Below are 22,012 nucleotides of genomic sequence, written 5' to 3' on the forward strand. Positions count from 1 at the left end.
CCGAATTGAGTAAAAGCACATCAGTTCACAATTAAAAAAATGACCCCCTCCGCAGTCTCCCGCATGTTACTGACCACCATACAAAGGAGGAAAAGTTGAAAGGCGGCGCCTCACAGGCCATCTCCTCAGAGTATTCATCAGTGTTCGTCCTTGACAATATTTTAATATCTTGGATGGTGTATAGTGTTCTCCCATTTCCCTTGAGAAATCAAGATTGTCAAGGGGATTCTGCTGTTTTGCCAGTTCATAGCAAGAGATGGGGATCCGAAACACCTCACAGGAAACCAATGAAGATTGGTGTTGGACAGAAACATAACGTGGCCACAGCCTCAAAGCAAAAGGCATCTATTTTCAGTGATGAAATATAATATAATTATAAATTGTCTGTTATTTTATTTTCCAAGTATTTTACTTTCCAAGTATTCAATAAAATTTGCATTTGGCAAAAGTCCTTCGAGCCGGATTTGAACCAGCGACCGAAGGATGCCTGTTTTACCACTACAGTCCTCCGCTCTACCAACTGAGCTATCGAAGGCTTAGCCAATCAGTCTCTAGCAAGCTCAATACGAGCTTCCACTTCAACCGTCGACATTCAAACATCTCTTGCAATTCGTGCAAAATACTACAAATTTGGCTTGTGAGGTTCCCGAATTGAGTAAAAGCACATCAGTTCACAATTAAAAAAATGACCCCCTCCGCAGTCTCCCGCATGTTACTGACCACCATACAAAGGAGGAAAAGTTGAAAGGCGGCGCCTCACAGGCCATCTCCTCAGAGTATTCATCAGTGTTCGGCCTTGACAATATTTTAATATCTTGGATGGTGTATAGTGTTCTCCCATTTCCCTTGAGAAATCAAGATTGTCAAGGGGATTCTGCTGTTTTGCCAGTTCATAGCAAGAGATGGGGATCCGAAACACCTCACAGGAAACCAATGAAGATTGGTGTTGGACAGAAACATAACGTGGCCACAGCCTCAAAGCAAAAGGCATCTATTTTCAGTGATGAAATATAATATAATTATAAATTGTCTGTTATTTTATTTTCCAAGTATTTTACTTTCCAAGTATTCAATAAAATTTGCATTTGGCAAAAGTCCTTCGAGCCAGATTTGAACCAGCGACCTAAGGATGCCTGTTTTACCACTACAGTCCTCCGCTCTACCAACTGAGCTTTCGAAGGCTTGGCAAATCATTCTCTAGCAAACTCAATACGAGCTTCCACTTCAACCGTCGACTTGTAAACATCTCTTGCAATTCGTGCAAAATACTACAAATTTGGCTTGTGAGGTTCCCGAATTGAGTAAAAGCACATCAGTTCCCAATTAAAAAAATGACCCCCTCCGCAGTCTCCCGCATGTTAATGACCACCATACTAAGGGGGAAAAGTTGAAAGGCGGCGCCTCACAGGCCATCTCCTCAGAGTATTCAGCCGTGTTGGGCCTTGACAATATTTTAATATCTTGGATGGTGTATAGTGTTCTCTCATTTCCCTTGAGAAATCAAGATTGTCAAGGGGATTCTGCTGTTTTGCCAGTTCATAGCAAGAGATGGGGACCCAAAACACCTGACAGGAAACCAATGAAGATTCGTGTTGGACAGAAAAATAACGTGGCCACAGCCTCAAAGCAAAAGGCATCTATTTTCAGTGATGAAATATAATATAATTATAAATTGTCTGTTATTTTACTTTCCAAGTATTTTACTTTCCAAGTATTCAATAAAATGTGCATTTGGCAAAAGTCCTTTGAGCCGGATTAGAACGAGCTACCTAAGGATGCCTGTTTTACCACTACAGTCCTCCGCTCTACCAACTGAGCTATCAAAGGCTTGGCAAATCAACTCTAGCAAACTCAATACGAGTTTCCACTTCAACCGTCGACTTGTAAACATCTCTTGCAATTCGTGCAAAATACTACAAATTTGGCTTGTGAGGTTCCCGAATTGAGTAAAAGCACATCAGTTCCCAATTAAAAAAATGACCCCCTCCGCAGTCTCCCGCATGTTAATGACCACCATACTTAGGGGGAAAAGTTGAAAGGCGGCGCCTCACAGGCCATCTCCTTAGAGTATTCAGCCGCGTTGGGCCTTGACAATATTTTAATATCTTGGATGGTGTATAGTGTTCTCTCATTTTCCTTGAGAAATCAAGATTGTCAAGGGGATTATGCTGTTTTGCCAGTTCATAGCAAGAGATGGGGATCAAAAAACACCTCACAGGAAACCAAAGAAGATTGGTGTAGGACAGAAAAATAATGTGGCCACAGCCTCAAAGCAAAAGGCATCTATTTTCAGTGATGAAATATAATATAATTATAAATTGTCTGTTATGTTATTTTCCAAGTATTTTACTTTCCAAGTATTCAATAAAATTTGCATTTGGCAAAAGTCCTTCGAGCCAGATTTGAACCAGCGACCTAAGGATGCCTGTTTTACCACTACAGTCCTCTCCTCTACCAACTGAGCTATCGAAGGGTTGACAAACCGTTCTCTAGCAAGCTCACTTCGAGCTTCCACTTCAACCGTCGACATGCAAACATCTCTTGCAATTCGTGCAAAATACTACAAATTTGGCTTGTGAGGTTCCCGAATTGAGTAAAAGCACATCAATTCCCAATTAAAAAAATGACCGCCTCCGCAGTCTCCCGCATGTTACTGACCACCATACTAAGGAGGAAAAGTTGAAAGTCGGCGCCTCACAGGCCATCTCCTCAGAGTATTCATCAGTGTTCGGCCTTGACAATATTTTAATATCTTGGATGGTGTATGGTGTTCTCCCATTTCCCTTGAGAAATCAAGATTGTCAAGGGGATTCTGCTGTTTTGTCAGTTCATAGCAAGAGATGGGGATCCAAAACACCTCACAGGAAACCAACGAAGATTGGTGTCGGACAGAAAAATAACGTGGCCACAGCCTCAAAGCAAAAGGCATCTATTTTCAGTGACGAAATATAATATAATTATAAATTGTCTGTTATTTTACTTTCCAAGTATTTTACTTTCCAAGTATTCAATAAAATTTGCATTTGGCAAAAGTCCTTCGAGCCGGATTTGAACCAGCGACCTAAGGATGCCTGTTTTACCACTACAGTCCTCCGCTCTACCAACTGAGCTATCGAAGGCTTGGCAAATCATTCTCTAGCAAACTCAATAAGAGCTTCCACTTCAACCGTCGACTTGTAAATATTTGACAATATTTTAATATCTTGGATGGTGTATAGTGTTCTCTCATTTCTCTTGAGAAATCAAGATTGTCAAGGGGATTCTGCTGTTTTGCAAGTTCATAGCAAGAGATGGGGATCCAAAACACCTCACAGGAAACCAATGAAGATTCGTGTTGGACAGAAAAATAACGTGGTCACAGCCTCAAAGCAAAAGGCATCTATTTTCAGTGATGAAATATAATATAATTATAAATTGTCTGTTATTTTACTTTCCAAGTATTTTACTTTCCAAGTATTCAATAAAATGTGCATTTGGCAAAAGTCCTTCGAGCCGGAATTGAACCAGCGACCTAAGGATGCCTGTTTTACCACTACAGTCCTCCGCTCTACCAACTGAGCTATCGAAGGCTTGGCAAATCAGTCTCTAGCAAACTCAATACGAGCTTCCACTTCAACCGTCGACTTGTAAACATCTCTTGCAATTCGTGCAAAATACTACAAATTTGGCTTGTGAGGTTCCCGAATTGAGTAAAAGCACATCAGTTCCCAATTAAAAAAATGACCCCCTCCGCAGTCTCCCGCATGTTAATGACCACCATACTTAGGGGGAAAAGTTGAAAGGCGGCGCCTCACAGGCCATCTCCTTAGAGTATTCAGCCGCGTTGGGCCTTGACAATATTTTAATATCTTGGATGGTGTATAGTGTTCTCTCATTTTCCTTGAGAAATCAAGATTGTCAAGGGGATTATGCTGTTTTGCCAGTTCATAGCAAGAGATGGGGATCAAAAAACACCTCACAGGAAACCAAAGAAGATTGGTGTTGGACAGAAAAATAATGTGGCCACAGCCTCAAAGCAAAAGGCATCTATTTTCAGTGATGAAATATAATATAATTATAAATTGTCTGTTATGTTATTTTCCAAGTATTTTACTTTCCAAGTATTCAATAAAATTTGCATTTGGCAAAAGTCCTTCGAGCCAGATTTGAACCAGCGACCTAAGGATGCCTGTTTTACCACTACAGTCCTCTCCTCTACCAACTGAGCTATCGAAGGCTTGACAAACCGTTCTCTAGCAAGCTCACTTCGAGCTTCCACTTCAACCGTCGACATGCAAACATCTCTTGCAATTCGTGCAAAATACTACAAATTTGGCTTGTGAGGTTCCCGAATTGAGTAAAAGCACATCAATTCCCAATTAAAAAAATGACCGCCTCCGCAGTCTCCCGCATGTTACTGACCACCATACTAAGGAGGAAAAGTTGAAAGTCGGCGCCTCACAGGCCATCTCCTCAGAGTATTCATCAGTGTTCGGCCTTGACAATATTTTAATATCTTGGATGGTGTATGGTGTTCTCCCATTTCCCTTGAGAAATCAAGATTGTCAAGGGGATTCTGCTGTTTTGTCAGTTCATAGCAAGAGATGGGGATCCAAAACACCTCACAGGAAACCAACGAAGATTGGTGTCGGACAGAAAAATAACGTGGCCACAGCCTCAAAGCAAAAGGCATCTATTTTCAGTGACGAAATATAATATAATTATAAATTGTCTGTTATTTTACTTTCCAAGTATTTTACTTTCCAAGTATTCAATAAAATGTGCATTTGGCAAAAGTCCTTCGAGCCGGAATTGAACCAGCGACCTAAGGATGCCTGTTTTACCACTACAGTCCTCCGCTCTACCAACTGAGCTATCGAAGGCTTGGCAAATCAGTCTCTAGCAAGCTCAATACGAGCTTCCACTTCAACCTTCGACATTCAAACATCTCTTGCAATTCGTGCAAAATACTACAAATTTGGCTTGTGAGGTTCCCGAATTGAGTAAAAGCACATCAGTTCACAATTAAAAAAATGACCCCCTCCGCAGTCTCCCGCATGTTACTGACCACCATACAAAGGAGGAAAAGTTGAAAGGCGGCGCCTCACAGGCCGTCTCCTCAGAGTATTCATCAGTGTTCGGCCTTGACAATATTTTAATATCTTGGATGGTGAATAGTGTTCTCCCATTTCCCTTGAGAAATCAAGATTGTCAAGGGGATTCTGCTGTTTTGTCAGTTCATAGCAAGAGATGGGGATCCAAAATACCTCACAGGAAACCAACGAAGATTGGTGTCGGACAGAAAAATAACGTGGCCACAGCCTCAAAGCAAAAGGCATCTATTTTCAGTGATGAAATATAATATAATTATAAATTGTCTGTTATTTTACTTTCCAAGTATTTTACTTTCCAAGTATTCAATAAATTGTGCATTTGGCAAAAGTCCTTCGAGCCGGATTTGAACCAGCGACCTAAGGATGCCTGTTTTACCACTACAGTCCTCCGCTCTACCAACTGAGCTATCGAAGGCTTGGCAAATCAGTCTCTAGCAAGCTCAATACGAGCTTCCACTTCAACCTTCGACATTCAAACATCTCTTGCAATTCGTGCAAAATACTACAAATTTGGCTTCTGACGTTCCCGAATTGAGTAAAAGCACATCAGTTCCCAATTAAAAAAATGACCCCCTCCGCTGTCTCCCGCATGTTAATGGCCACTATACTAAGGGGGAAAAGTTGAAAGGCGGCGCCTCACAGGCCATCTCCTCAGAGTATTCAGCCGTGTTGGGCCTTGTCAATATTTTAATATCTTGGATGGTGTATAGTGTTCTCTCATTTCCCTTGAGAAATCAAGATTGTCAAGGGGATTCTGCTGTTTTGCCAGTTCATAGCAAGAGATGGCGATCCAAAATACCTGACAGGAAACCAATGAAGATTCGTGTTGGACAGAAATATAACGTGGCCACAGCCTCAAAGCAAAAGGCATCTATTTTCAGTGATGAAATATAATATAATTATAAATTGTCTGTTATTTTACTTTCCAAGTATTTTACTTTCCAAGTATTCAATAAAATGTGCATTTGGCAAGAGTCCTAAGAGCCGGATTTGAACCAACGACCTAAGGATGCCTGTTTTATCACTACAGACCTCCGCTCTACCAACTGAGCTATCGAAGGCTTGGCAAATCAACTCTAGCAAACTCAATACGAGCTTCCACTTCAACCGTTGACTTGTAAACATCTCTTGCAATTCGTGCAAAATACTACAAATTTGGCTTGTGAGGTTCCCGAATTGAGTAAAAGCACATCAGTTCCCAATTAAAAAAATGACCCCCTCCGCAGTCGCCCGCATGTTACTGACCACCATACTAAGGGGGAAAAGTTGAAAGGCGGCACCTCACAGGCCATCTCCTCAGAGTATTCAGCCGCGTTGGGCCTTGACAATATTTTAATATCTTGGATGGTGTATAGTGTTCTCTCATTTCTCTTGAGAAATCAAGATTGTCAAGGGGATTCTGCTGTTTTGCAAGTTCATAGCAAGAGATGGGGATCCAAAACACCTCACAGGAAACCAATGAAGATTCGTGTTGGACAGAAAAATAACGTGGTCACAGCCTCAAAGCAAAAGGCATCTATTTTCAGTGATGAAATATAATATAATTATAAATTGTCTGTTATTTTACTTTCCAAGTATTTTACTTTCCAAGTATTCAATAAAATGTGCATTTGGCAAAAGTCCTTCGAGCCAGATTTGAACCAGCGACCTAAGGATGCCTGTTTTACCACTACAGTTCTCCGCTCTACCAACTGAGCTATCGAAGGCTTGGCAAATCAGTCTCTAGCAAGCTCAATACGAGCTTCCACTTCAACCTTCGACATTCAAACATCTCTTGCAATTCGTGCAAAATACTACAAATTTGGCTTGTGAGGTTCCCGAATTGAGTAAAAGCACATCAGTTCACAATTAAAAAAATGACCCCCTCCGCAGTCTCCCGCATGTTACTGACCACCATACAAAGGAGGAAAAGTTGAAAGGCGGCGCCTCACAGGCCATCTCCTCAGAGTATTCATCAGTGTTCGGCCTTGACAATATTTTAATATCTTGGATGGTGTATAGTGTTCTCCCATTTCCCTTGAGAAATCAAGATTGTCAAGGGGATTCTGCTGTTTTGTCAGTTCATAGCAAGAGATGGGGATCCGAAACACCTCACAGGAAACCAATGAAGATTGGTGTTGGACAGAAACATAACGTGGCCACAGCCTCAAAGCAAAAGGCATCTATTTTCAGTGATGAAATATAATATAATTATAAATTGTCTGTTATTTTATTTTCCAAGTATTTTACTTTCCAAGTATTCAATAAAATTTGCATTTGGCAAAAGTCCTTCGAGCCGGATTTGAACCAGCGACCTAAGGATGCCTGTTTTACCACTACAGTCCTCCGCTCTACCAACTGAGCTTTCGAAGGCTTAGCAAATCATTCTCTAGCAAACTCAATACGAGCTTCCACTTCAACCGTCGACTTGTAAACATCTCTTGCAATTCGTGCAAAATACTACAAATTTGGCAAGTGAGGTTCCCGAATTGAGTAAAAGCACATCAGTTCCCAATTAAAAAAATGACCCCCTCCGCAGTGTCCCGCATGTTAATGACCACCATACTAAGGGGGAAAAGTTGAAATGCGGCGCCTCACAGGCCATCTCCTCAGAGTATTCAGCCGTGTTGGGCCTTGACAATATTTTAATATCTTGGATGGTGTATAGTGTTCTCTCATTTCCCTTGAGAAATCAAGATTGTCAAGGGGATTCTGCTGTTTTGCCAGTTCATAGCAAGAGATGGGGATCCAAAACACCTGACAGGAAACCAATGAAGATTCGTGTTGGACAGAAAAATAACGTGGCCACAGCCTCAAAGCAAAAGGCATCTATTTTCAGTGATGAAATATAATATAATTCTAAATTGTCTGTTATTTTACTTTCCAAGTATTTTACTTTCCAAAATGTGCATTTGGCAAAAGTCCTTCGAGCCGGATTTGAACCAGTGACCTAAGGATGCCTGTTTTACCACTACAGTCCTCCGCTCTACCAACTGAGCTTTCGAAGGCTTGGCAAATCATTCTCTAGCAAACTCAATACGAGCTTCCACTTCAACCGTCGACTTGTAAACATCTCTTGCAATTCGTGCAAAATACTACAAATTTGGCTTGTGAGGTTCCCGAATTGAGTAAAAGCACATCAGTTCCCAATTAAAAAAATGACCCCCTCCGCAGTCTCCCGCATGTTAATGACCACCATACTAAGGGGGAAAAGTTGAAAGGCGCGCCTCACAGGCCATCTCCTCAGAGTATTCAGCCGTGTTGGGCCTTGACAATATTTTAATGTCTTGGATGGTGTATAGTGTTCTCCCATTTCCCTTGAGAAATCAAGATTGTCAAGGGGATTCTGCTGTTTTGTCAGTTCATAGCAAGAGATGGGGATCCAAAACACCTCACAGGAAACCAAAGAAGATTGGTGTCGGACAGAAACATAACGTGGCCACAGCCTCAAAGCAAAAGGCATCTATTTTCAGTGATGAAATATAATATAATTATAAATTGTCTGTTATTTTATTTTCCAAGCATTTTACTTTCCAAGTATTCAATAAAATTTGCATTTGGCAAAAGTCCTTCAATCTGGATTTGAACCAGCGACCTAAGGATGCCTGTTTTACCACTACAGTCCTCTCCTCTACCAACTGAGCTATCGAAGGCTTGGCAAACCACTCTCTAGCAAGCTCAATTCGAGCTTCCACTTCAACCGTCGACATGCAAACATATCTTGCAATTCGTGCAAAATACTACAAATTTGGCTTGTGAGGTTCCCGAATTGAGTAAAAGCACATCAGTTCCCAATTAAAAAAATGCCCCCCTCCGCAGTCTCCCGCATGTTACTGACCACCATACTAAGGGGGAAAAGTTGAAAGGCGCGCCTCACAGGCCATCTCCTCAGAGTATTCAGCCGTGTTGGGCCTTGACAATATTTTAATGTCTTGGATGGTGTATGGTGTTCTCCCATTTCCCTTGAGAAATCAAGATTGTCAAGGGGATTCTGCTGTTTTGTCAGTTCATAGCAAGAGATGGGGATCCAAAACACCTCACAGGAAACCAACGAGGATTGGTGTCGGACAGAAAAATAACGTGGCCACAGCCTCAAAGCAAAAGGCATCTATTTTCAGTGATGAAATATGATATAATTATAAATTGTCTGTTATTTTACTTTCCAAGTATTTTACTTTCCAAGTATTCAATAAAATTTGCATTTGGCAAAAGTCCTTCGAGCCAGATTTGAACCAGTGACCTAAGGATGCCTGTTTTACCACTACAGTCCTCCGCTCTACCAAATGAGCTATCGAAGGCTTGGCAAATCATTCTCTAACAAACTCAATACGAGCTTCCACTTCAACCGTCGTCTTGTAAACATCTCTTGCAATTCGTGCAAAATACTACAAATTTGGCTTGTGAGGTTCCCGAATTGAGTAAAAGCACATCAGTTCCCAATTAAAAAAATGACCCCCTCCGCAGTCTCCCGCATGTTAATGACCACTATACTAAGGGGGAAAAGTTGAAAGGCGGCGCCTCACAGGCCATCTCCTCAGAGTATTCAGCCGTGTTGGGCCTTGTCAATATTTTAATATCTTGGATGGTGTATAGTGTTCTCTCATTTCCCTTGAGAAATCAAGATTGTCAAGGGGATTCTGCTGTTTTGCCAGTTCATAGCAAGAGATGGGGATCCAAAATACCTGACAGGAAACCAATGAAGATTCGTGTTGGACAGAAATATAACGTGGCCACAGCCTCAAAGCAAAAGGCATCTATTTTCAGTGATGAAATATAATATAATTATAAATTGTCTGTTATTTTACTTTCCAAGTATTTTACTTTCCAAGTATTCAATAAAATGTGCATTTGGCAAGAGTCCTAAGAGCCGGATTTGAACCAACGACCTAAGGATGCCTGTTTTACCACTACAGACCTCCGCTCTACCAACTGAGCTATCGAAGGCTTGGCAAATCAACTCTAGCAAACTCAATACGAGCTTCAACTTCAACCGTCGACTTGTAAACATCTCTTGCAATTCGTGCAAAATACTACAAATTTGGCTTGTGAGGTTCCCGAATTGAGTAAAAGCACATCAGTTCCCAATTAAAAAAATGACCCCCTCCGCAGTCGCCCGCATGTTACTGACCACCATACTAAGGGGGAAAAGTTGAAAGGCGGCACCTCACAGGCCATCTCCTCAGAGTATTCAGCCGCGTTGGACCTTGACAATATTTTAATATCTTGGATGGTGTATAGTGTTCTCTCATTTCCCTTGAGAAATCAAGATTGTCAAGGGGATTCTGCTGTTTTGCCAGTTCATAGCAAGAGATGGGGATCCAAAATACCTGACAGGAAACCAATGAAGATTCGTGTTGGACAGAAATATAACGTGGCCACAGCCTCAAAGCAAAAGGCATCTATTTTCAGTGATGAAATATAATATAATTATAAATTGTCTGTTATTTTACTTTCCAAGTATTTTACTTTCCTAGTATTCAATAAAATGTGCATTTGGCAAGAGTCCTAAGAGCCGGATTTGAACCAGCAACCTAAGGATGCCTGTTTTACCACTACAGACCTCCGCTCTACCAACTGAGCTATCGAAGGCTTGGCAAGACAACTCTAGCAAACTCAATACGAGCTTCCACTTCAACCGTCGACTTGTAAACATCTCTTGCAATTCGTGCAAAATACCACAAATTTGGCTTGTGAGGTTCCCGAATTGAGTAAAAGCACATCAGTTCCCAATTAAAAAAATGACCCCCTCCGCAGTCGCCCGCATGTTACTGACCACCATACTAAGGGGGAAAAGTTGAAAGGCGGCACCTCACAGGCCATCTCCTCAGAGTATTCAGCCGCGTTGGGCCTTGACAATATTTTAATATCTTGGATGGTGTATAGTGTTCTCTCATTTCTCTTGAGAAATCAAGATTGTCAAGGGGATTCTGCTGTTTTGCAAGTTCATAGCAAGAGATGGGGATCCAAAATACCTGACAGGAAACCAATGAAGATTCGTGTTGGACAGAAAAATAACGTGGTCACAGCCTCAAAGCAAAAGGCATCTATTTTCAGTGATGAAATATAATATAATTATAAATTGTCTGTTATTTTACTTTCCAAGTATTTTACTTTCCAAGTATTCAATAAAATGTGCATTTGGCAAAAGTCCTTCGAGCCGCATTTGAACCAGCGACCTAAGGATGCCTGTTTTACCACTACAGTTCTCCGCTCTACCAACTGAGCTATCGAAGGCTTGGAAAATCAGTCTCTAGCAAGCTCAATACGAGCTTCCACTTCAACCTTCGACATTCAAACATCTCTTGCAATTCGTGCAAAATACTAAAAATTTGGCTTGTGAGGTTCCCGAATTGAGTAAAAGCACATCAGTTCACAATTAAAAAAATGACCCCCTCCGCAGTCTCCCGCATGTTAATGACCACTATACTAAGGGGGAAAAGTTGAAAGGCGGCGCCTCACAGGCCATCTCCTCAGAGTATTCAGCCGTGTTGGGCCTTGTCAATATTTTAATATCTTGGATGGTGTATAGTGTTCTCTCATTTCCCTTGAGAAATCAAGATTGTCAAGGGGATTCTGCTGTTTTGCCAGTTCATAGCAAGAGATGGGGATCCAAAATACCTGACAGGAAACCAATGAAGATTCGTGTTGGACAGAAATATAACGTGGCCACAGCCTCAAAGCAAAAGGCATCTATTTTCAGTGATGAAATATAATATAATTATAAATTGTCTGTTATTTTACTTTCCAAGTATTTTACTTTCCAAGTATTCAATAAAATGTGCATTTGGCAAGAGTCCTAAGAGCCGGATTTGAACCAACGACCTAAGGATGCCTGTTTTACCACTACAGACCTCCGCTCTACCAACTGAGCTATCGAAGGCTTGGCAAATCAACTCTAGCAAACTCAATACGAGCTTCCACTTCAACCGTCGACTTGTAAACATCTCTTGCAATTCGTGCAAAATACTACAAATTTGGCTTGTGAGGTTCCCGAATTGAGTAAAAGCACATCAGTTCCCAATTAAAAAAATGACCCCCTCTGCAGTCGCCCGCATGTTACTGACCACCATACAAAGGGGGAAAAGTTGAAAGGCGGCACCTCACAGGCCATCTCCTCAGAGTATTCAGCCGCGTTGGGCCTTGACAATATTTTAATATCTTGGATGGTATATAGTGTTCTCTCATTTCCCTTGAGAAATCAAGATTGTCAAGGGGATTCTGCTGTTTTGCCAGTTCATAGCAAGAGATGGGGATCCAAAATACCTGACAGGAAACCAATGAAGATTCGTGTTGGACAGAAATATAACGTGGCCACAGCCTCAAAGCAAAAGGCATCTATTTTCAGTGATGAAATATAATATAATTATAAATTGTCTGTTATTTTACTTTCCAAGTATTTTACTTTCCTAGTATTCAATAAAATGTGCATTTGGCAAGAGTCCTTCGAGCTGGATTTGAACCAGCAATCTAAGGATGCCTGTTTTACCACTACAGTCCTCCGCTCTACCACCTGAGCTATCGAAGGCTTGGCAAAGCAACTCTAGCAAACTCAATACGAGCTTCCACTTCAACCGTCGACTTGTAAACATCTCTTGCAATTCGTGCAAAATACTACAAATTTGGCTTGTGAGGTTCCCGAATTGAGTAAAAGCACATCAGTTCCCAATTAAAAAAATGACCCCCTCCGCAGTCGCCCGCATGTTACTGACCACCATACTAAGGGGGAAAAGTTGAAAGGCGGCACCTCACAGGCCATCTCCTCAGAGTATTCAGCCGCGTTGGGCCTTGACAATATTTTAATATCTTGGATGGTGTATAGTGTTCTCTCATTTCTCTTGAGAAATCAAGATTGTCAAGGGGATTCTGCTGTTTTGCCAGTTCATAGCAAGAGATGGGGATCCAAAACACCTCACAGGAAACCAATGAAGATTCGTTTGGACATTAAAACAACGTGGTCACAGCCTCAAAGCAAAAGGCATCTATTTTCAGTGATGAAATATAATATAATTATAAATTGTCTGTTATTTTACTTTCCAAGTATTTTACTTTCCAAGTATTCAATAAAATGTGCATTTGGCAAAAGTCCTTCGAGCCGGATTTGAACCAGCGACCTAAGGATGCCTGTTTTACCAGTCCTCCGCTCTACCAACTGAGATATCGAAGGCTTGGCAAATCAGTCTCTAGCAAGCTCAATACGAGCTTCCACTTCAACCTTCAACATTCAAACATCTCTTGCAATTCGTGCAAAATACTACAAATTTGGCTTGTGAGGTTCCCGAATTGAGTAAAAGCACATCAGTTCACAATTAAAAAAATGACCCCCTCCGCAGTCTCCCGCATGTTACTGACCACCATACAAAGGAGGAAAAGTTGAAAGGCGGCGCCTCACAGGCCATCTCCTCAGAGTATTCATCAGTGTTCGGCCTTGACAATATTTTAATATCTTGGATGGTGTATAGTGTTCTCCCATTTCCCTTGAGAAATCAAGATTGTCAAGGGGATTCTGCTGTTTTGTCAGTTCATAGCAAGAGATGGGGATCCGAAACACCTCACAGGAAACCAATGAAGATTGGTGTTGGACAGAAACATAACGTGGCCACAGCCTCAAAGCAAAAGGCATCTATTTTCAGTGATGAAATATAATATAATTATAAATTGTCTGTTATTTTATTTTCCAAGTATTTTACTTTCCAAGTATTCAATAAAATTTGCATTTGGCAAAAGTCCTTCGAGCCGGATTTGAACCAGCGACCTAAGGATGCCTGTTTTACCACTACAGTCCTCCGCTCTACCAACTGAGCTTTCGAAGGCTTGGCAAATCATTCTCTAGCAAACTCAATACGAGCTTCCACTTCAACCGTCGACTTGTAAACATCTCTTGCAATTCGTGCAAAATACTACAAATTTGGCAAGTGAGGTTCCCGAATTGAGTAAAAGCACATCAGTTCCCAATTAAAAAAATGACCCCCTCCGCAGACTCCCGCATGTTAATGACCACCATACTAAGGGGGAAAAGTTGAAAGGCGGCGCCTCACAGGCCATCTCCTCAGAGTATTCAGCCGTGTTGGGCCTTGACAATATTTTAATATCTTGGATGGTGTATAGTGTTCTCTCATTTCCCTTGAGAAATCAAGATTGTCAAGGGGATTCTGCTGTTTTGCCAGTTCATAGCAAGAGATGGGGATCCAAAACACCTGACAGGAAACCAATGAAGATTCGTGTTGGATAGAAAAATAACGTGGCCACAGCCTCAAAGCAAAAGGCATCTATTTTCAGTGATGAAATATAATATAATTCTAAATTGTCTGTTATTTTACTTTCCAAGTATTTTACTTTCCAAAATGTGCATTTGGCAAAAGGCCTTCGAGCCGGATTTGAACCAGCGACCTAAGGATGCCTGTTTTACCACTACAGTCCTTCGCTCTACCAACTGAGCTATCAAAGGCTTGGCAAATCATTCTCTAGCAAACTCAATACGAGCTTCCACTTCAACCGTCGACTTGTAAACATCTCTTGCAATTCGTGCAAAATACTACAAATTTGGCTTGTGAGGTTCCCGAATTGAGTAAAAGCACATCAGTTCCCAATCAAAAAAATGACCCCCTCCGCAGTCTCCCGCATGTTAATGACCACTATACTAAGGGGGAAAAGTTGAAAGGCGGCGCCTCACAGGCCATCTCCTCAGAGTATTCAGCCGTGTTGGGCCTTGACAATATTTTAATATCTTGGATGGTGTATAGTGTTCTCTCATTTCCCTTGAGAAATCAAGATTGTCAAGGGGATTCTGCTGTTTTGCCAGTTCATAGCAAGAGATGGGGATCCGAAACACCTCACAGGAAACCAATGAAGATTGGTGTTGGACAGAAAAATAACATGGTCACAGCCTCAAAGCAAAAGGCATCTATTTTCAGTGATGAAATATAATATAATTATAAATTGTCTGTTATTTTACTTTCCAAGTATTTTACTTTCCAAGTATTCAATAAAATGTGCATTTGGCAAAAGTCCTTCGAGCCGGATTTTAACCAGCGACCTAAGGATGCCTGTTTTACCACTACAGTCCTCCGCTGTACCAACTGAGCTATCGAAGGCTTGGCAAATCAGTCTCTAGCAATCTCAATACGAGCTTCCACTTCAACCGTCGACATTCAAACATCTCTTGCAATTCGTGCAAAATACTACAAATTTGGCTTGTGAGGTTCCCGAATTGAGTAAAAGCACATCAGTTCACAATTAAAAAAATGACCCCCTCCGCAGTCTCCCGCATGTTACTGACCACCATACTAAGGAGGAAAAGTTGAAAGGCGGCGCCTCACAGGCCATCTCCTCAGAGTATTCAGCCGTGTTGGGCCTTGACAATATTTTAATATCTTGGATGGTGTATAGTGTTCTCTCATTTCCCTTGAGAAATCAAGATTGTCAAGGGGATTCTGCTGTTTTGCCAGTTCATAGCAAGAGATGGGGATCCAAAACACCTGACAGGAAACCAATGAAGATTCGTGTTGGACAGAAAAATAACGTGGCCACAGCCTCAAAGCAAAAGGCATCTATTTTCAGTGATGAAATATAATATAATTCTAAATTGTCTGTTATTTTACTTTCCAAGTATTTTACTTTCCAAAATGTGCATTTGGCAAAAGTCCTTCGAGCCGGATTTGAACCAGCAACCTAAGGATGCCTGTTTTACCACTACAGTCCTCCGCTCTACCAACTGAGCTTTCGAAGGCTTGGCAAATCATTCTCTAGCAAACTCAATACGAGCTTCCACTTCAACCGTCGACTTGTAAACATCTCTTGCAATTCGTGCAAAATACTACAAATTTGGCTTGTGAGGTTCCCGAATTGAGTAAAAGCACATCAGTTCCCAATTAAAAAAATGACCCCCTCCGCAGTCTCCCGCATGTTAATGACCACCATACTAAGGGGGAAAAGTTGAAATGCGGCGCCTCACAGGCCATCTCCTCAGAGTATTCAGCCGTGTTGGGCCTTGACAATATTTTAATATCTTGGATGGTGTATAGTGTTCTCTCATTTCCCTTGAGAAATCAAGATTGTCAAGGGGATTCTGCTGTTTTGCCAGTTCATAGCAAGAGATGGGGATCCAAAACACCTGACAGGAAACCAATGAAGATTCGTGTTGGACAGAAAAATAACGTGGCCACAGCCTCAAAGCAAAAGGCATCTATTTTCAGTGATGAAATATAATATAATTCTAAATTGTCTGTTATTTTACTTTCCAAGTATTTTACTTTCCAAAATGTGCATTTGGCAAAAGTCCTTCGAGCCGGATTTGAACCAGTGACCTAAGGATGCCTGTTTTACCACTACAGTCCTCCGCTCTACCAACTGAGCTTTCGAAGGCTTGGCAAATCATTCTCTAGCAAACTCAATACGAGCTTCCACTTCAACCGTCGACTTGTAAACATCTCTTGCAATTCGTGCAAAATACTACAAATTTGGCTTGTGAGGTTCCCGAATTGAGTAAAAGCACATCAGTTCCCAATTAAAAAAATGACCCCCTCCGCAGTCTCCCGCATGTTAATGACCACCATACTAAGGGGGAAAAGTTGAAAGGCGCGCCTCACAGGCCATCTCCTCAGAGTATTCAGCCGTGTTGGGCCTTGACAATATTTTAATGTCTTGGATGGTGTATAGTGTTCTCCCATTTCCCTTGAGAAATCAAGATTGTCAAGGGGATTCTGCTGTTTTGTCAGTTCATAGCAAGAGATGGGGATCCAAAACACCTCACAGGAAACCAAAGAAGATTGGTGTCGGACAGAAACATAACGTGGCCACAGCCTCAAAGCAAAAGGCATCTATTTTCAGTGATGAAATATAATATAATTATAAATTGTCTGTTATTTTATTTTCCAAGCATTTTACTTTCCAAGTATTCAATAAAATTTGCATTTGGCAAAAGTCCTTCAATCTGGATTTGAACCAGCGACCTAAGGATGCCTGTTTTACCACTACAGTCCTCTCCTCTACCAACTGAGCTATCGAAGGCTTGGCAAACCACTCTCTAGCAAGCTCAATTCGAGCTTCCACTTCAACCGTCGACATGCAAACATATCTTGCAATTCGTGCAAAATACTACAAATTTGGCTTGTGAGGTTCCCGAATTGAGTAAAAGCACATCAGTTCCCAATTAAAAAAATGCCCCCCTCCGCAGTCTCCCGCATGTTACTGACCACCATACTAAGGGGGAAAAGTTGAAAGGCGCGCCTCACAGGCCATCTCCTCAGAGTATTCAGCCGTGTTGGGCCTTGACAATATTTTAATGTCTTGGATGGTGTATGGTGTTCTCCCATTTCCCTTGAGAAATCAAGATTGTCAAGGGGATTCTGCTGTTTTGTCAGTTCATAGCAAGAGATGGGGATCCAAAACACCTCACAGGAAACCAACGAGGATTGGTGTCGGACAGAAAAATAACGTGGCCACAGCCTCAAAGCAAAAGGCATCTATTTTCAGTGATGAAATATAATATAATTATAAATTGTCTGTTATTTTACTTTCCAAGTATTTTACTTTCCAAGTATTCAATAAAATTTGCATTTGGCAAAAGTCCTTCGAGCCAGATTTGAACCAGTGACCTAAGGATGCCTGTTTTACCACTACAGTCCTCCGCTCTACCAAATGAGCTATCGAAGGCTTGGCAAATCATTCTCTAACAAACTCAATACGAGCTTCCACTTCAACCGTCGTCTTGTAAACATCTCTTGCAATTCGTGCAAAATACTACAAATTTGGCTTGTGAGGTTCCCGAATTGAGTAAAAGCACATCAGTTCCCAATTAAAAAAATGACCCCCTCCGCAGTCTCCCGCATGTTAATGACCACTATACTAAGGGGGAAAAGTTGAAAGGCGGCGCCTCACAGGCCATCTCCTCAGAGTATTCAGCCGTGTTGGGCCTTGTCAATATTTTAATATCTTGGATGGTGTATAGTGTTCTCTCATTTCCCTTGAGAAATCAAGATTGTCAAGGGGATTCTGCTGTTTTGCCAGTTCATAGCAAGAGATGGGGATCCAAAATACCTGACAGGAAACCAATGAAGATTCGTGTTGGACAGAAATATAACGTGGCCACAGCCTCAAAGCAAAAGGCATCTATTTTCAGTGATGAAATATAATATAATTATAAATTGTCTGTTATTTTACTTTCCAAGTATTTTACTTTCCAAGTATTCAATAAAATGTGCATTTGGCAAGAGTCCTAAGAGCCGGATTTGAACCAACGACCTAAGGATGCCTGTTTTACCACTACAGACCTCCGCTCTACCAACTGAGCTATCGAAGGCTTGGCAAATCAACTCTAGCAAACTCAATACGAGCTTCAACTTCAACCGTCGACTTGTAAACATCTCTTGCAATTCGTGCAAAATACTACAAATTTGGCTTGTGAGGTTCCCGAATTGAGTAAAAGCACATCAGTTCCCAATTAAAAAAATGACCCCCTCCGCAGTCGCCCGCATGTTACTGACCACCATACTAAGGGGGAAAAGTTGAAAGGCGGCACCTCACAGGCCATCTCCTCAGAGTATTCAGCCGCGTTGGACCTTGACAATATTTTAATATCTTGGATGGTGTATAGTGTTCTCTCATTTCCCTTGAGAAATCAAGATTGTCAAGGGGATTCTGCTGTTTTGCCAGTTCATAGCAAGAGATGGGGATCCAAAATACCTGACAGGAAACCAATGAAGATTCGTGTTGGACAGAAATATAACGTGGCCACAGCCTCAAAGCAAAAGGCATCTATTTTCAGTGATGAAATATAATATAATTATAAATTGTCTGTTATTTTACTTTCCAAGTATTTTACTTTCCTAGTATTCAATAAAATGTGCATTTGGCAAGAGTCCTAAGAGCCGGATTTGAACCAGCAACCTAAGGATGCCTGTTTTACCACTACAGACCTCCGCTCTACCAACTGAGCTATCGAAGGCTTGGCAAGACAACTCTAGCAAACTCAATACGAGCTTCCACTTCAACCGTCGACTTGTAAACATCTCTTGCAATTCGTGCAAAATACCACAAATTTGGCTTGTGAGGTTCCCGAATTGAGTAAAAGCACATCAGTTCCCAATTAAAAAAATGACCCCCTCCGCAGTCGCCCGCATGTTACTGACCACCATACTAAGGGGGAAAAGTTGAAAGGCGGCACCTCACAGGCCATCTCCTCAGAGTATTCAGCCGCGTTGGGCCTTGACAATATTTTAATATCTTGGATGGTGTATAGTGTTCTCTCATTTCTCTTGAGAAATCAAGATTGTCAAGGGGATTCTGCTGTTTTGCAAGTTCATAGCAAGAGATGGGGATCCAAAATACCTGACAGGAAACCAATGAAGATTCGTGTTGGACAGAAAAATAACGTGGTCACAGCCTCAAAGCAAAAGGCATCTATTTTCAGTGATGAAATATAATATAATTATAAATTGTCTGTTATTTTACTTTCCAAGTATTTTACTTTCCAAGTATTCAATAAAATGTGCATTTGGCAAAAGTCCTTCGAGCCGCATTTGAACCAGCGACCTAAGGATGCCTGTTTTACCACTACAGTTCTCCGCTCTACCAACTGAGCTATCGAAGGCTTGGAAAATCAGTCTCTAGCAAGCTCAATACGAGCTTCCACTTCAACCTTCGACATTCAAACATCTCTTGCAATTCGTGCAAAATACTAAAAATTTGGCTTGTGAGGTTCCCGAATTGAGTAAAAGCACATCAGTTCACAATTAAAAAAATGACCCCCTCCGCAGTCTCCCGCATGTTAATGACCACTATACTAAGGGGGAAAAGTTGAAAGGCGGCGCCTCACAGGCCATCTCCTCAGAGTATTCAGCCGTGTTGGGCCTTGTCAATATTTTAATATCTTGGATGGTGTATAGTGTTCTCTCATTTCCCTTGAGAAATCAAGATTGTCAAGGGGATTCTGCTGTTTTGCCAGTTCATAGCAAGAGATGGGGATCCAAAATACCTGACAGGAAACCAATGAAGATTCGTGTTGGACAGAAATATAACGTGGCCACAGCCTCAAAGCAAAAGGCATCTATTTTCAGTGATGAAATATAATATAATTATAAATTGTCTGTTATTTTACTTTCCAAGTATTTTACTTTCCAAGTATTCAATAAAATGTGCATTTGGCAAGAGTCCTAAGAGCCGGATTTGAACCAACGACCTAAGGATGCCTGTTTTACCACTACAGACCTCCGCTCTACCAACTGAGCTATCGAAGGCTTGGCAAATCAACTCTAGCAAACTCAATACGAGCTTCCACTTCAACCGTCGACTTGTAAACATCTCTTGCAATTCGTGCAAAATACTACAAATTTGGCTTGTGAGGTTCCCGAATTGAGTAAAAGCACATCAGTTCCCAATTAAAAAAATGACCCCCTCTGCAGTCGCCCGCATGTTACTGACCACCATACAAAGGGGGAAAAGTTGAAAGGCGGCACCTCACAGGCCATCTCCTCAGAGTATTCAGCCGCGTTGGGCCTTGACAATATTTTAATATCTTGGATGGTATATAGTGTTCTCTCATTTCCCTTGAGAAATCAAGATTGTCAAGGGGATTCTGCTGTTTTGCCAGTTCATAGCAAGAGATGGGGATCCAAAATACCTGACAGGAAACCAATGAAGATTCGTGTTGGACAGAAATATAACGTGGCCACAGCCTCAAAGCAAAAGGCATCTATTTTCAGTGATGAAATATAATATAATTATAAATTGTCTGTTATTTTACTTTCCAAGTATTTTACTTTCCTAGTATTCAATAAAATGTGCATTTGGCAAGAGTCCTTCGAGCTGGATTTGAACCAGCAATCTAAGGATGCCTGTTTTACCACTACAGTCCTCCGCTCTACCACCTGAGCTATCGAAGGCTTGGCAAAGCAACTCTAGCAAACTCAATACGAGCTTCCACTTCAACCGTCGACTTGTAAACATCTCTTGCAATTCGTGCAAAATACTACAAATTTGGCTTGTGAGGTTCCCGAATTGAGTAAAAGCACATCAGTTCCCAATTAAAAAAATGACCCCCTCCGCAGTCGCCCGCATGTTACTGACCACCATACTAAGGGGGAAAAGTTGAAAGGCGGCACCTCACAGGCCATCTCCTCAGAGTATTCAGCCGCGTTGGGCCTTGACAATATTTTAATATCTTGGATGGTGTATAGTGTTCTCTCATTTCTCTTGAGAAATCAAGATTGTCAAGGGGATTCTGCTGTTTTGCCAGTTCATAGCAAGAGATGGGGATCCAAAACACCTCACAGGAAACCAATGAAGATTCGTTTGGACATTAAAACAACGTGGTCACAGCCTCAAAGCAAAAGGCATCTATTTTCAGTGATGAAATATAATATAATTATAAATTGTCTGTTATTTTACTTTCCAAGTATTTTACTTTCCAAGTATTCAATAAAATGTGCATTTGGCAAAAGTCCTTCGAGCCGGATTTGAACCAGCGACCTAAGGATGCCTGTTTTACCAGTCCTCCGCTCTACCAACTGAGATATCGAAGGCTTGGCAAATCAGTCTCTAGCAAGCTCAATACGAGCTTCCACTTCAACCTTCAACATTCAAACATCTCTTGCAATTCGTGCAAAATACTACAAATTTGGCTTGTGAGGTTCCCGAATTGAGTAAAAGCACATCAGTTCACAATTAAAAAAATGACCCCCTCCGCAGTCTCCCGCATGTTACTGACCACCATACAAAGGAGGAAAAGTTGAAAGGCGGCGCCTCACAGGCCATCTCCTCAGAGTATTCATCAGTGTTCGGCCTTGACAATATTTTAATATCTTGGATGGTGTATAGTGTTCTCCCATTTCCCTTGAGAAATCAAGATTGTCAAGGGGATTCTGCTGTTTTGTCAGTTCATAGCAAGAGATGGGGATCCGAAACACCTCACAGGAAACCAATGAAGATTGGTGTTGGACAGAAAC

The 22,012-nt window shown here is 41.4% G+C and overlaps 7 non-coding genes across 7 annotated transcripts; all 7 read right to left on the reverse strand.

Moving 5' to 3' along the window:
• Nucleotides 1-449: 449 nt before the first annotated feature.
• TRNAY-GUA (transfer RNA tyrosine (anticodon GUA)) lies at nucleotides 450-535 on the reverse strand. The gene is given in 2 exon segments: nucleotides 450-485; nucleotides 499-535. It is a non-coding gene; the product is annotated as a tRNA-Tyr (tRNA).
• A 2,498-nt stretch (nucleotides 536-3,033) lies between these two features.
• TRNAY-GUA (transfer RNA tyrosine (anticodon GUA)) lies at nucleotides 3,034-3,119 on the reverse strand. The gene is given in 2 exon segments: nucleotides 3,034-3,069; nucleotides 3,083-3,119. It is a non-coding gene; the product is annotated as a tRNA-Tyr (tRNA).
• Nucleotides 3,120-3,483: 364 nt separating this feature from the next.
• Nucleotides 3,484-3,569, reverse strand: TRNAY-GUA (transfer RNA tyrosine (anticodon GUA)). Its single transcript is given in 2 exon segments — nucleotides 3,484-3,519; nucleotides 3,533-3,569. It is a non-coding gene; the product is annotated as a tRNA-Tyr (tRNA).
• Nucleotides 3,570-4,776: 1,207 nt separating this feature from the next.
• Nucleotides 4,777-4,862, reverse strand: TRNAY-GUA (transfer RNA tyrosine (anticodon GUA)). Its single transcript is given in 2 exon segments — nucleotides 4,777-4,812; nucleotides 4,826-4,862. It is a non-coding gene; the product is annotated as a tRNA-Tyr (tRNA).
• Nucleotides 4,863-5,422: 560 nt separating this feature from the next.
• Nucleotides 5,423-5,508, reverse strand: TRNAY-GUA (transfer RNA tyrosine (anticodon GUA)). Its single transcript is given in 2 exon segments — nucleotides 5,423-5,458; nucleotides 5,472-5,508. It is a non-coding gene; the product is annotated as a tRNA-Tyr (tRNA).
• Nucleotides 5,509-13,155: 7,647 nt separating this feature from the next.
• On the reverse strand, nucleotides 13,156-13,236 carry TRNAT-GGU (transfer RNA threonine (anticodon GGU)). Its single transcript is given in 2 exon segments — nucleotides 13,156-13,191; nucleotides 13,200-13,236. It is a non-coding gene; the product is annotated as a tRNA-Thr (tRNA).
• An 8,272-nt stretch (nucleotides 13,237-21,508) lies between these two features.
• TRNAT-GGU (transfer RNA threonine (anticodon GGU)) lies at nucleotides 21,509-21,589 on the reverse strand. Its single transcript is given in 2 exon segments — nucleotides 21,509-21,544; nucleotides 21,553-21,589. It is a non-coding gene; the product is annotated as a tRNA-Thr (tRNA).
• Nucleotides 21,590-22,012: the final 423 nt, after the last annotated feature.

The sequence above is a fragment of the Ambystoma mexicanum genome, chromosome 1p (genome assembly GCF_040938575.1).
Source record: "Ambystoma mexicanum isolate Mex_15411 chromosome 1p, UKY_AmexF1_1, whole genome shotgun sequence".
NCBI lineage: Eukaryota > Metazoa > Chordata > Amphibia > Caudata > Ambystomatidae > Ambystoma > Ambystoma mexicanum.